This window comes from Diabrotica undecimpunctata, chromosome 2, assembly GCF_040954645.1.
Source record: "Diabrotica undecimpunctata isolate CICGRU chromosome 2, icDiaUnde3, whole genome shotgun sequence".
Classification (NCBI taxonomy): Eukaryota; Metazoa; Arthropoda; class Insecta; order Coleoptera; family Chrysomelidae; genus Diabrotica; species Diabrotica undecimpunctata.
The window spans coordinates 25711594-25727853 of NC_092804.1; the positions used below are offsets into that span (position 1 = coordinate 25711594).

The 16260-nt window shown below is 34.4% G+C and overlaps 1 long non-coding RNA gene across 1 annotated transcript in view; it reads right to left on the bottom strand.

The window, feature by feature from the left end:
• The window catches only part of LOC140433249 (uncharacterized), a 182079-nt gene that overhangs the window by 32301 nt on the left and 133518 nt on the right, over positions 1–16260 (bottom strand). The window contains exon 3 of the long non-coding RNA XR_011949898.1: positions 6951–7168. This is a non-coding gene — a long non-coding RNA (uncharacterized lncRNA). The remainder of the gene's footprint in view (positions 1–6950; positions 7169–16260) is intronic.

The following is a 16260-nucleotide window of genomic DNA, read 5'->3' on the forward strand; positions in this document are numbered from 1 at the left end:
ATTAAGATGAGCAGATAAAGATCTGTCACAAATGCTATACGGGGTAGAAGCTTGGACCCTGAAAGCCCAATCCCAAAAAATTCAAATGTGGCTGGCTATATATGGACTGCAAGGGTCTCAAACAAAAAAGTGTTAAGGCTAATTGGACATGGCATAAAGGCGTATCTGGAAGGTATCTAGGGAAGGAAAAAGAAATTACGTAGTGTCGTTCATAAAAATGACACTACGTGAGAGCTTCCATAGACGTCTTCGTTTTATTGCTTGATGGAGTTTTTTAAGGTTTTATTATACAGGTTTACATCACATAAGAGTTCATATGAATTCTAGGCAAAATTCTAGGTAAACTCCATTAGCAAAGGTCTGCCTGCAATGGTTGAAAAAATGTTTTTTTTTACCACGCTTAATTTTTCTTCTTTTTTTTAACTGCCCACCTTTCAGTGTCCTGTATCATAGTTGGTCTTATGAAGGTCTTAAAAAATTTTAATTGCATTTTCATTCGAGTTTTTCTGTCATGCAATACGTCACTTGTCTTCTTGGATTTCATGAATCTCGCTCTGAATTTACTGCATGCATCTTCTTTTCTTGAATCATTGTTCTGTCATACCGATTTAAGATATCTAAAATCATTACGTTACACAATGATTTTACCATACAAATTTACCATTTAATTTGTTGTAGAAGACACTTATTCAAACAAACATTCCAGAAATTGCGGTTTTGTCGTACTAAATTTTAAACCTTTTTCTTGCCGATACTGACTTTATTTTTCATCTACTATGACTACTAACATCTCTGTGTTGTCTGGTTTATGCTTTCTCAAGTTTAACATTTTTGTTTTTTCAGTGATTATTCCAGTTAGAAAGAATAAGTAAATATTATGAAACTTGAAAAAGCTGGTACACTTACTGATCTAGTTTCTTATTGATTGGTACTCTATACTCTCTTTTTTAGGTACTTCGCTTTTTTATCTTATTCGTTTTATTTATCTCATACTTTTTCCCTTTAATTGTAAGTATTTATTTCCATAATGAAAGTAATTTGATGCCCATTTATTTTCTAACAACATAAGCTGCTATATCATGACCAGAAGTCAAATGAGTACTGTGTAGATCTGTATCTGTATCTGTAGAGTAGGGAGGGCGAGTTAAGTTTCACAGCACTTAGGCCACAATTGACCCATTGTGCATCCTCCCAGGGAGCTGTCACCCTTAGCTCATTGTCCATCCTGCCAATTCTAGGAAGGTGGACAAGTCACCAGGAGACATCTCTCTTATGTGGGCAGGTGTGGGCCAGGACTCGCCGAACGCGTACTCTCGTATTAACGATAACTCTGGGCATTCACATAGGACATGCTCTACAGTTTCGTCTTCTCGTTCACACTTCCTACATAGAGGTGTGTCTGCTAGCCCCAGTGTATGGAGGTGTTTGCTTAGTTGACAATGACCAGTTAAAAAACCAACTGCCAAACGTAGGTTTTTCCTGGTCATTCCCAAGTACTTCTTAGATGTTGACTCTTCAAGGTTACTTAGTGTTACCCTGGCAAGTTTACATCCTTTCCCTTCTTCCCATCTTTTTACGGTTTGCGCATGGGAGTGACATTTGACAATTTCCGCGATTGTTGTAGTTGACCAACCAAAAAGATCCCGTACTGTATAAATATTTTGTATACTATATATCGATGAATATAACATTGAAACTAACTTTCAAATTTAAAAAAATTCTTTGGTTAAACACATTTAGGCACCAATAAAAATACTTTATACTTGTTTGACCTAAACGTTCTAAATGCTAAAATTAATTTTTTAAATACAACCGACTCACGGTAATTTTTCCCCGGGAGTGAGTAATTTCCTCCCCCAATTTTCTCTTAACGACCTGTTTGTCAAACATCAACCCCATTAAGCTCACCTAAGGTAATTAAAGCAATTATGTAATTTTCAGGTGACGTCGTCCTTCGTATTCAGGGCATGGATATCGCCTTCTTCGTCGTGGGGTGTGCAGTGCAGTGTAGCGGGAAAATCGCGCGCAGTGCGACGCGTCCTGACGCTCGCGACGGCGGCGTCCTCTTGTCTGGTCTTCGGCGTCGGTTGTTTCCTCGTCGGCGGCGTCGCCTCGAACGATGGGCGTCGTCCTCGCCGTCTAACGAGACGGCCGCAGGGAGAGGGAGGAGAAGAGCGCAAGGTAAGATCCATTCATCACGTATTTATTACTCGAGGAGTGTATTGTTTGTTTGTGCCATTTATGACCAGGGCCGGCACTATTGTCCCGATAATTATTTCAATTACTGTTAGAGCCAAAATAAACGATACAGGTCTTTTAGTTTTTTAACAATATAATATATAGGTATAGTAGCTAATATGTTCTAATAAATAGGCAAATTTAAATAACTGTATAACTTAACATAATCAAAAATTTTCTAGTTGGAATTTATATCAACATTTGTATTGGACGAAATATTATTAATTTTATTTGTATTTATTAAAATAATAGACAATCATCTTCATTGGTTATAAACTTTAGAACAATACCAAAGGTATGATTTGCTGCATATGACGATATATATAATGTGTCAAACGTGATTCTCCAATTTTTTTGCAAGATTGAAGAACAGCAACTTTTAATACATCTTTTGCGTTATAAAATCCAATTTGATGGAAAAAGCATTGGATAGTTCCAATAAACTAGTTCTTCTGGCATTCATAATCCAATACTGGATAATGCAGTTGGCTATATAACAAAAGTCGGGACACCTAAAACAAGTAATAAGGATAATGAAGACTGATTATATTGTGGTGTCGAAATTCCGCTTCATTATCCCAACTGATTTTACATGTTCCCTTTTCCAAAAGAAAGACGGATTAAACTTTTTAATTGATTGTATAACTTAACACTTTGAAAGTTGATCCAGGTCGTGTTGCTGCTACATTATAAATTGTGTCAGCGATACTAACTGATTGATTTATTTTTGAACATCTCCCTTTTTGCTTTAAATATGCGACTTGCGTTTTTTATACATGGTCGCGTATTAGTAAACATAAAATGTATTAAAATAACAATTCCATTCTCGTGTTCACCTATATTTTTCCTAATATCACGTTTTAGTCTTGAACTAAATTCAAATCGAACACATGTAAAATCGAATTTAATTTGAATCTCTAAAAATTTTGTGTATTCTTATGTAAGAATATTTATCGTGTAAATATAAGCGATATGTACGACAGTATCGTAATAGAGAACAATGAGAGAAAATAATGTTGTTTATGATATGATAGATAGATAGATTTAGAGAGGTGGTCTTTTGGCCTATTCCACTGCAATTTTTTCAGATCTATTGTGGTTCTTCAGTCCTAGATAACATTCGCTAGCCTGACCCTTTTTAAAAAGTCTAATAGCTTCGAGACTGTACCTTGCATGTAGCTATTTGCCGGTGGATTTTCTTCTACTACTAATACAAAGAACTGCACATTTGCCAGACTGGCACACTGACATAGAATGTGCTCTGCTGTTTCTTCTTCGAGGTAACAGAATCTGCACAGGTCATCATCTGATAATCCCATCAGTTTACAGTACCTATTCAGCTTACAGTGCCCTGTTAGAAGACCTAATATGGCTTTGACTGTTTCCCTGTCTTTGCTTATTAGGTCTGCCGTAAATTTTAGTGAATGTTCTGTAATGAACTGGATAATGAACTTCCGTTCCGACAAGGAACGGAAGCGATCGTTCAATACTAGGTGCAGGCGATCGACCAATACTCACTCGCAGAGTACGGAAAGGACGGTAGCCTTTAACCAATAATAAAAGACTCGAAGTATGAGCTCTTACCAGATCAATACTCCAAATTGAACTCAGGGTTCTCTAGCATAAGCCACGGCGTTTAATATTTTGCCAGTGTTCCATCTCCAGCGCGCATCGATGGTAGTAGTAGGTTGTAGGTGGGAGTGCAGGCATGCTGAGAGAGGGGCAGCTGTTGCTAAGCGCTGACGACGACGTCGTTACAGCCGATAATCTAGCATGATTCATACAGATAGTGAATTTGTGATGAACAAATAGTTGACGAATATATATTTTCAGTAAAGTTTAAGTGATTTTAAAATATACTACTAAGTTCTATAAAGTTAAAATGTAATAATTTAATTGTCTGTTTCTTAACGAACTCATTATCAAAAACACGTGGTATAAACTCCCAAATCGAAGAATATATACATGGAAAGCACCTAGAGATAATGGTGAAATTATAATAAGAAACCAAATAGATTACATAATAATAAATCAAAGATTCCGAAATGCCATAATATCGGCTAAAGCGTACCCAAGAGCAGATATAACAAGTGACCACAATCTAGTTCTAGCAAACATGCAACTCAAGTTAAAAAAGTTAAAAACAACTGCCGAAACACCGAGAATCAATCTAAGAAAACTAAAAGAAACTGATATATACCAACAAGTCAAGTGCAGAAAGAAGTTCAGGAAGTAGAAAGGCAAAAGCAATTGACAACAACTGATAAATGAAGGAAAGTAGAGGAGATCTTGAGAAATATCACAAAACAAAAACTTCAAGAAGACACATCATCTAAAAGTAAACAATGAATCAAACAAAAGATAAAAGAACTGATTACGGAAAGAAGGGCACACAAGAATAAAAACGAACAACAGTACAAAAAAATTAATAAAATAATCAAACAAAAAATCAAAGAAGCTAAGGAACTGTAGCTATCAGAAAAGTGTGAAGAAATAGGAAGGTTAGATAAACAACATGAAAGAATGGTTAATATCAATATTTATTCCAATACCCAAAAAATCAAAGGCAATGAAGTGTGAAGAGCACAGGACAATTAGCTTGATGAACCATATTCTAAAAGTGTTCTTACGAGTGATACACAAACGTATCTATAAAAAGCTAGATAATAGAATAGCTGAAAACCAATTGGGATTCAGAAAAGTCTTTGGCACCAGAGAAGCATTATTTGCTGTACTAACACTAATCGAACGATGTCGAGATGTCAATTGCGACGTATTCATATGTCTATATGTCTTCCGACAAACACGAAGAATGGCAAAAATACTGCAGAACACAGAATTAGATGACGAAGACGTAAGAATCATTGCCAATCTATACGGATATCAGAAAGCCATAATACGAATAGACCAACAAAAATCGAAAGAAATGCCTATAAATCGTGGAGTAAGACAAGGATGTGTGCTTTCCCTTTTACTTTTTAATATGAATTCAGAAGAATTGTTTAAAGGGGCATTAGAAGACGTAAATGAAGGCATATTTATTAACGGAGCACTTCTGAATAATCTTAGATACGCAGATGACACAATACTCCTTGCGAACAGCAGAGAAGGACTACAGATCTTGGTTGAACGCATTACCCAATACTGCGAAAGGTATGGAATGGCACTGAAAACAAGTAAAACAAAAATCATGGTGGTAAGCAAGAACAAGATTGAGGAAGACAGTGTTTATGCTAAAGGAAAACTTTTAGGAAGGGTCCACAGATATCAGTATTTAGGTTGCGAACTAAATAAAGAATGGGATAGAAGTACGGAAATAAAGCGGCGTATTGAGATAGCTAGAAGTGCTTTTAATAAGATGAAAGCAATATTACGCAATGGAAAACTCAACATCGAAATTAGAACTAGAGTATTGAGATGCTACGTGTTCTCTGTCCTGTTGTATGGAGTTGAGGCCTGCACAATTACAGAGGCGACAGAGAAAAAACTCATTAACTTTGAAATGTAGAGTTATCGAAGAATGTGGAAAATGTCTTGGCCACAACACATAACAAATGCGAAAACGCTACGAAGAATGAAAAAAGATAAAGAAATACTCAACACTATAAAGAAATGAAAAATGAGCTACTTTGGTCACATACTAAGAAACGAGAAATACGAATTGATGCGGCTGGTCATACAAGGAAAGGTATAAGGCAAAAGAGGACCGGGGAGAAGACGCACGTCCTGGCTGAAGAATCTGAGACAATGGAGTGGGAAAACGCCAATAGAACTTTTCACAACGGCTGCAGATAGAGTCAAATAGGCCATGATGATCGCCAATGTCCTTAGGGATGGGGCACGTTAAGAAGAAGAAGAAGTCTGTTTCTTACGTGGGAGATGTTATTTGTATGTAATAGCACATATTTAACATTGCTGATGTTGCCAGACAGTTTAGCACTATATATTAAAAATATGTTATCTTTTTGTAGATAAAGATGGTCTGTTTAGTGCAAAAAAGATTTGTCAGACTTGTACTAGAATAGAAGGCACTCAGCACAAGATGTGTTTGGATAATGTCTAAAATTTAAAGAACAATATTACTAGCATTAAATAGCATATTGTACCATAGTCTAATTTACTTCAGATGAGTGATTGGTATAAATGTAATGGAGTAGTAGATTTAGCAAACTTATAGGTAGCATCATGTTAATTAATAAGTTTAAACCATTTCAGGTTACTGTTAAATCTCAATCCCAGAATCTAGTTGTTTTATTTAGAAAATCATTTCATTTGTACTGATGATAATAAAATCGGTCTTTTCGCTAGCAAAAATTTAACCACTTTTTTGGAACACTTTTTACAGTTTACAAAGAATTGGCTGTAGAGTTTTTGTGACAAGAGAGATATATCTGAAGGTGATATACACTGAAAAATCATTCAGCTAAATAAGACTGATTACCAAAAAACTACTTATCGAAAATTCTAAGATTATTTGGACCATTTTAGTATTTCAGCAAAGCAAAGTGAACGGCCGATAAAAATTATTAATCTTATCAGACTTATCACATCTAAAATCTTGTGCTTTTCTATTGGCTGTATTTGTTCTAAATCTATTATTTAACTTTTATAGTTTTTTCAATATACAATTTATATTCAGTATTCAATATGAAACAGGCAAACAATATTGAAATTCATTTGTACGAAAACTGCTTACAATTTTGTATACTAACTTGTTGTTGCAGAAAGTGCAAGACCCACCCTGAATTTATATCTGTTTCTAGAGTAGTTTGTTTTTGCAATTCCATCTAGGATGACGTGTTTGTTCTAACTTATTGTTGCCGAAGGGTTATAGCTTCATGCATTTCGCTCTTGTTTCCTTCTTCCTTGTGAAATTGATTTTTTTACATCGACATGTGGATATTTATGATGGCTCGCCTTGCCCGTCTATCTGCAAAAAGAAAATAGGTAGATAAATAATAAGGGAAGTCATGTAGGTGGGTTAAGATACGTGGCGGTTTTGAAAATATGACAGGAGGGTGGAAGATGAAAATTGGGAAAGCGTTTATGAGTGTTTGCGGTATGCCATCCGACACTGCGATGTATGATCGATGACTAACGGCAAATATTGAGTCGCACAGTAAGTGGGATGCGGGATTTTTATACGGAATAGGTAATGAATAGTGACTGGAAGGAACATTTTAGGAATGCATTTGAGGTATATTCGAGATTATATAATCAATTATGCACAAATATATCAAAAAAAGCTCTAGTTGGCATGAATTCTAACTAATGTATAGCACAACAAAATGCCGGAGCATTTAATTTTCAGCAATTTGGTGCTGGAAAAGTAATTCCAAATTTAAATTATTTTAATGCGTTGATTTTAAAAATGTCTTTTTTATAATAACAAAATATGATTTTTTTAAATATCGTCCCTTTGGGGTTTGTTTTCCAATGTTATATTTGCGTTATGAGATTATCTTCACCTCGTGTTTGAATAAGAGCAAAATATTTCAATATTTGGGTTTTAATATAACGAATGATATCTTCTCCGTTCGTCTGTTTTTATGTGGTTGTTAAATAATTGCCTTAATTACCTCTCTTGGGTTTCGTCTGGGCAACATGCTTCTAAGAATCTTGTTTTCTAGAATTTCCTTCATCTCTGTTCATTAGGCGCATTGTTTTCATTGCATAGGTAATTACTGTTGGTATTATAACACTGCATAGGTCTGATTGATGATATAAACATCTTGATTTTGGATTTCCTACTAATGATACATGTCACTATAATCGTTTTCACTAATTTTTAGTATAACTAGTACGTACCTACGCTTACCCTTTTACATATTTCTGTGTTGTTAGAGCTTTCGATCACTACACCTACTTATTTACATCTTTCTATATTTTAGAATTTGTTTTTTTAAATTTGATTAGCAATTTATAAAATCTCTGTTATGTTATATTTCTAAAGACTATATACACTTTGTTCTTTCGTTTTCGTCTATTCATTTCGTCCATTCGTCTTTAGCTTTTTCTCTGTTGTCTATCTATATTTAGTCGTCTGATTTTTGACTCCTTTCTAATGGTCTTCAGCGCTTGTTCTAAACTTATCTTTCTTGTTTTCTAATACCATATCATATACATCTCTTATAATTTGTGTGGGGCTACTTTAATTAGCTTGTTTATTACTGTTTTCTTAATTATTGTTTTGTATGTAGTTATTTTAAAAAGATACACAATGTCCTCGTGTTGTTTATCAATTTTGATGTTTCAAATAGTTTAAACATAGTTTCCCATATTATAAACTGCCGAACACGAAGTTGTTTATTATCATTTTTATTCGTCCAATTAGTTTTCTTGATATACTAACATTTTTTCTACTAAAAGTTGGAGTATATTAACTAAGTCAAAGGCTTGCTAAAAACCTATAAATAGTAGCTGCGGATATATATCATATTCGTAGCAATTACTTACAGAAATATCTGGAAATTAAAGATGTGCAAAAGAAACACCATGATTTTAAATTATACAAGAAGATAAAAAAGGTTGCTGCTATACGAAATATAAGATCATACAACCTTGTCGACAAAGAAAGTAACCTTATCATAAACGATATCAATAAACTAAAATGATGACGAGAGTAAATTAAACAACTATTTAGCGATGAACGACAATACAAGATAAAAGAGGTTGCTGCTATACGAAAAATAAGATCATACAACCTTGTCGACAAAGAAAGTAACCTTATCATAAACGATATCAATAAACTAAAAAGATGACGAGAGTACATTAAACAACTATTTAGCGATGAACGACAAGTAAAAGAAATAACAAAATTGTATTACAGGTCCCACAATAATAATGGAAGAATTAGAAAATGCAATAAAAATGGGTAAATAGTCCTACGGATAAGATAAAATACCAACAGAAATATTTAAAATACTTCGAAATAAAAGGAAAAAATCTATTTTTAACCTTTTGAAAAAATAATACGATACCCGGAATGTACCAAAAGATTGAAAAGTGCTTCAACTATAGGGCCATTAGTCTTATGAGTGACGTTTACAAATGTTTCATGGGATGGTTCACTCCAAAATTTATGCTAGAATTAAAGGAGAAATCAGTGATAAACAGTTTGGTTTCCGTAATATTCTTGGAACAAGACAGGCAATATTAAGCTTGCAAGTACTGGTTCATAGGTTGACCTAAATATATGTGCTTTAGAGACTTTAAGAAAGCATTCGATAAAGTTTTTCTTCTACCTCTTTTTATGTAAACATGACTGTCTGTTTTATAATCTGCCTCAAGTAAGTTATCGTTCCATCGTTTTCGTGGTCTTCCTACTGATCGTCTTCCTATTGGGGAACTGTCTCTTACCGTCTTTACTACTCTATTTGTTGTCATTCGGCTTATATTATCGTTCTATTCTACTCTTCTATTTTTTACCCAGTTCTTGATGTTCTCCACCTTGCATCTACGTCGTATATATGTACTTCTAGCTCTGTCCCATAGTGTCTTGCCATCAATTTTTAAAAGTGTTTTCATCTCTGCTGTTTCTAACATTCTCTTTGTCCTCTCTGTGTCAGGTCTTGTTTATGCTGCGTATGTCATTATTAGCCTGATGACTGTTTTGTAAATTCTGCCTTTCATTTCTTTCCCGATATTTCTATTTCTCTATTTTGTTTTATTCAGACAGCCTGCGGCTCTTTTTGCTCTATTCACTTGATCTTTCACTTCAGTTTCGAGTTTTTCGTAGTTAGATAATGTGATTTTATCACTTGTTCTATTATTTGACCGTCCAGCTCCAATTTACATCTTAGTAGATTTGCTGTTGTAACCATGCATTTTGTCTTTTTTTGGGGAAATTAACATGTTGAATTTTCTGGCGGTTATATTAAATTGGTGCAGCATATGTTGTAAATCGTCTTCACTTTGAGAGAGTAGTATTGCGTCGTCTGCATAGCAGATTATTTTAAGTTGTTTTTTTTCCATTTGGTATCCTTTTTTGTTCTTATTTTTTATTATTTCATCCAGAATCAGGTTGAACAATAGAGGACTCAGGGAATCTCCCTGTTTAATCCCATTGCCAGCTTCAATAGGGTAGGTTAGTTCTTCTTCCACTTTTACTTTTATTGCGTTGTTTTAGTAGATATTTTCGATCGTTTTGATTATTCCTAGATGTATCTCTCTGGCGTACAATAAGTGGATAACGTTCTTTAATTTGACCTAGTCAAATGCCTTCTTAGGGTTAACAAAACATAGATATGCTGCTTTGTTTTATTCTAATGATTTCTCTTGCAACTGCCTCATTATAAATATAGCGTCGGTGCATGATCTTCCCTACCTAAAACCTTGTTGTTCTTCTGCTAGTGTTATAATTTAATTTAGTTTATTCGATAAAGTTAGACATGTAAAACTGATGGAGATTCTTGGATGAGAAGGAGTAGACAACAAAGTCTTAAGAATTATACAAAATTTCTACTATCACCAGCAAGCAAATGTAGGAATTGGCCTAGATATTTCTAAATTATTTAAAATTCTCCACCGCTTTTTAATCTGTACTCCGAACATATTCTCAAAAAGGCACTTACATAGGTTGATATAGGTATTACGGTTAAAAACTAAATATATGATAATCAGCAAAACACCAGTAGACGACTACATAATTACAGCATACCACTACATAGTTACTGCAATAGAAAAAACTGAGAACATTACTATCTCGGTTCGAATATAAATGACAATTGGGATAAAAGCAAAGAGAATAAAATCCGCATTGAAAAGGTCAGATCAGTGTTCTTCCGAATAAAAAAAGGATTCTAATTATGGACGGAATATTAACAATAATCTGAAAATAAGACTTGTCAAATGTTACATATTCTCCACAATATTGTATGGAATTGAAAGCTGGATGCTTACTAAATCGCTATTAAATAAACTTCAAGATTTTAAAATGTAGATATACCGAAGGCTGCTACGCATAAGTTGGGGTGACAGAGTAGCAAATGAAGAGTTACAACAACGTTTAAAAAAACAACACCAAGTTGTGAAAACCATAAAAATACAGAAATTAAAGTATATTTCTTGTCATGCGACACCCAGAATGATATCCCAAAGTGATATGGAGTTCTCCATCTTATTATTCAGCAAAATATGTGGAAAGAGAGATCCCGATCGAAGAAGGACATTATGGCTTCGTAACCTGGTAAGTGGTTTGGTCAGTCTTCGTTGTACTTCTTAAGAGCTGCGGTAAATAAAATTATGATATAATATAATAACTAACCTTCTAGAAGAAGCACTACTTAATGTATTGTGCTAACAGATGTACGACGTCAATGGTTGATTTCCCTGATGATTTTAAAGCCCTGATGGTATTGTCTTAATGTGTTCTCGATGCGTTTCTTTAGGCTTTCTTAATCTCAAGTCGAAAATTTTACAGTGGTATTAAGTAGAGAAGTTTCTCTGTGAATTTGGGCATTTATTGGGCCTTCTTTTTAATAAATAGTTTGTTAGTTGCCCTTTTCTCCAAGATCAACTAAAGTTTTCTGTCTTCCAAATTTCTTTGACAATTTCGTAAATCCGTCGCATCATTTCTTCTCTTCCGTTTCTAATTGGCTCATTAATAATTCCATCTGTCCATGCTGGTTTTTTAGATTTTACCTATTTTACTACTTTATAAAATACTACCCAAATATGTTAGACATTGAAACAACGTTTTCTTAACCTTGAACTTCCCAGAAAGATGCAATTCATTTAATGTGTTTTATAAAAACATTTAATTTTCATTAATGATAGGCTTTAAAATAGAAACGTATTAATATAATGAAGTATCCCATAAACGTAAACGCTACATACAGTAAAATCATTTGAATGATACTTAACTAAATTTTATGGTGATTTAAAGATATTACTAACAAGTTTACGTAAAATTTGCTTACTTAATTATTTAATTACATATGAATCCACTATTGAGTTGTTAGCAATAATTAAGTATTTTTTTCCGTCCATTTTATAGTAAATATCAAAGCATTGTTTAGAATTAGGTAAATGAATTTTACTAAAAAATGATATTGAAGATGTAAATAGACGAGAAGTAAGTGGGCACTTACATCTCTAGACGCCGTTTATAGATAAATGGATTGGTAGAGACCACCAGGATTTAAACTAAAATTATATTTCGATGAAAGTCAGTTAATTATGAAGGTCAGAGTAATATTTTTTGACAGGTAACTTGTGGGTTTTAAAATTTTAAGTTGTAATAACTTCGATATTAATAAAGATATTTTAAGGATTTTTATGAGTAGTGAGTAGGAACTCCTTGGAAGTCCTTGGACTCTCTTGAATAGTTCTATCAGGAAAAGTGAATTAATCCTTGCTCTCAGCAGATTTCAGGGGCTTCTTGATTCGGGAAGCTAGTACCTGCTAAAGGTCCCTTATTAAGGGTCACGGATGAAGTCCAGAACGGCATCCAAGGCGACAAGGAATACCTTCGGTAGGGCGATGATAGCGGAGCTGGCAACCCTTAATTTTAGGGATAGTATAAGATCACAATTGTAGCGTCTGATCCAGAGTGGACAGCTACGAATAGCGTCTGATCCAGAATGGGCGGCTGATTAAATATTCACCCAACACGTCTGGAGTGCGTGGTGTTTTAAGGCTAATAACCTGCACAAAAAACTATGGTGAATTCTAAAAAGATAGGATAGAATAATGGTAAGAGAGGACCGGGAAGAAGACGCATTTCCTGGCTTCAAAATTTACGAAAGTGGTATAACACGACTACCACTGAACTGTTCCGCGCTGCAATAAACAAAGTAAAGATAGCCGTGATGATCGCCAACATCCGGAACGGATAGGCACTTTAAGAAGAAGAAGAGGAATAAGTCCCCAAGTAGTTAAATCACACAGAATTGGCAAATCTCACTTCTTAATCAAAAAGAACAGCTTCATGAAATCTGGGGGAAGCAAGACATGGCAAAACATCAAAAGAGTGAACATCAAAGCAACACTCAACGTAAGATCTTTAAATAGATACGAAAAAATCAAATCTATAAGCTAGAAGAATAAATCTCCTCTATCTTTTCTCCTTCTTTTCGTAAAGATGTAGTGGCGTCATGTAATTTGTTTGACTATTTTTGTACAATTATCTCTCTCCTGTGCTTGTTATTTTGCTTCGGAGAATGAGTAACCAGTCATGTCCTTTATTTGATCCGATAAACTTACTGGAGATCTTCCTCTGGATCTTTTACCCGCTACATTACCTTCAACTATCATTCGCTCCATGCCTTCTCTGCTTCTAGTTATATGTCCAAAATATCTCAGTATATTTTGATTGATAGTTGTAATGAGTCTAGTTTTTATGTTAAGTTTTGCTAGAATTGTCTTTCTTCTATAAGATTAAGAGTCTCTTCAGTCATTCAATGTTTTTTCCTAGCTGTTTTGTCTTTGGAATTAGTAATGTTGATTCAGTGATTCATTTCTTTGTATATTCCCACGTTTTGTCAGGGTTTGCGGTAGTCACTGATAGGTCAACTTCTACTAATGCTTCTCTAAACTTTTCCGGGTGTTTTGAAACCAATTTTTTGTCTTTTATTTGTGATTGTTTTACTATGTAACTTAATGCAAAATTCTGCTTGTAACATTTTGTGGTCGGAACCACAATCTACAGCTGGTTTTTTCTTCACGTTGATTATTGAGTTTCTCCATCATTTAGTGACTAGAATATAATCTATTTGGTTCTTGTATCGTCCTCTAGGCAAAGACCATGTTGATAGTCTCCACAGATGATGGTTTACTATACTAAGATCCATATTGATGGCAAAGTGAAGGAGCCGTTTACCTCGTTTATTTCGCTCGCCTAAGCCATGCTCACCTATCGTTTTTTTCAAATAGTCATCTATTTTAGTTATTCCTATTTTTGCATTCGAATCTCCTATTATCATCATTGGTTCTTTTTTAGGAATGTTAGAGATGGTTTCATGTATCAGGTGGTATGTTTCTTCTACTATATCTTCTGCCGATTCGGATTTTGGCATATATACCTGTATACTATACATTTTGGCTGGCTTAACGTTTATTTTGAGTTATTTTGATTATTAGATCATTTACTAGAAGATATTCATGTATATATTTTGCCCAACGTTTCTGAATTAATATTGCTATGCCTTTTTGTCCTGATTTGTTAACTTTTGACATAAAAACTTTGTAGTGAGTGGCCTCCCAATGTCCTTAGCCTTCCCAGTGTGTCTCAGATATTCTACAGATATCTATCTTCTCTTTGATCAGTTCATTTTTTAATATATACAATTTACCTGGCTGCAGCAAGTCCCTAACATTCCTTGTTGCGATGCGGTGTTTTTTATGTAATGTTAAGTTTGATTTTCCAGTATCTTATTTCGCAGATACTGCCTGGTCGTCCACAATCATCTGCTTGGTCGCTCATTTCACACCATTTGACCCGGAATCGATATGACGCCAGTTGCTAGCAGCCGGGTTGCAGAGCACAGAATTTTCTTGCTTAGTCGCCATTTACCTGCCTGATCGCAGTCTCACAGCTGGTTGAACTAAGATGTAGTTGTCGCCTGTGAGTAATTTACACTATACATGTATGGATCATACAGCTCCAGTGCAATAACGACACACCTGTCCTGCATATCTACAGGAACGTTCTCTATCAGCCATTGGGACGCGACGTGTCGGAGTTGAGGACTTCCATCTTCCGTGAAGTACTGAAAAGCCCCTATTCAGTTTAGAGCTCTTTACTCGCGCAAGCTAGAACCTGAGCGCAAGCTAGCAGAAGAAATAAAGGACTTTAAATGGAACATAATTGGTCAGAGATAAAAAGGAAAGGGTAAAGAGTGCATAACATTGCAATCAGGTAACATCTTGTATTACAAACGACATGAAGAACAAAGTCTAAACTTTTATATGACAATTTCTTTGGCCTATTAGTTAAACCATTGTTAAGAGATTGTATTCGTTGATAAGCTGCTTCACAAAACTATATATAACAAATATCAGGAAATCAGTGTCTTAAAATGAATATATATTTCGAACCACCATATCTGTCGGCTCTATCAAATAAACTTGTATCAACAGATGTGGAATTCGATCAGCCGAAACTTTTTCAATCCTCTCGGAAATTTATTTAGTGATGATTATTTTTTATGCGGAATTCTATTAACTTTTCAGCGTTTCTCACTTCTGATACATTTGCCGCCTGGATGACGGGAATGACGGGTCGAGCTCTTGGGTGTAAATTATTTACAAAAGATACGGCTGTAGTGTTAATCGAATTATAGAACCAAGATTTATAAGCAGTTTATCAATTAAATTTATTGGTAGGTTGTAAATAATATACAAAAATGTTTTATTGTTTTTGAAATAATCTATTATTGAGTCGTGTTCTTTTATTTCTTCTGGTTTGTCATTAGTCGGGGAATGTGCATTGATCAAACTGTAATTAAAGAATTTTCCTTTTAAGCGCAAATAGCACATTCTTTGACTGTAGACAATAAAGTATAATAAGGTGTTTTGTTCTTTGAAATTAAACTGTTGGTTTTATGTTTTTGGTGGTATTTAAAATTAAATTTTTAGTTTTAAAATGTCAAACTATTAATAGCAATATTAATTTTGTGGATTAAGTCTTTAGATATAAGTAGAGGTAAGCTAAGTAAAAACTCGAAGATCAAAATTCGGTAGCCTTCCTATGCTTCCCAATACAGATATACAAAAGTATATAGGTGCCATCTATAATGACACTTTGTTAAGAATCTCAATTCTTTTATGAATTCACTTTATTCAGTAAACATTTTTTTTTCCACATCAAGGATTGTAACCCATCATAAAGGTGTCCTTCACCATATTAGGAGAACTACAGAGGTATTACGCCTGCGTATTATAACATATAAGGTACTATCGAATATATTGAGGGAAAGAATAAATATGTACGCGGAAGAGAATCTCAGGGACTACAATGGCCGCTTTCGATTGGGAAGATAAATAATAGATCAGTAGATCAATAGATCAAAAACTGCCGAA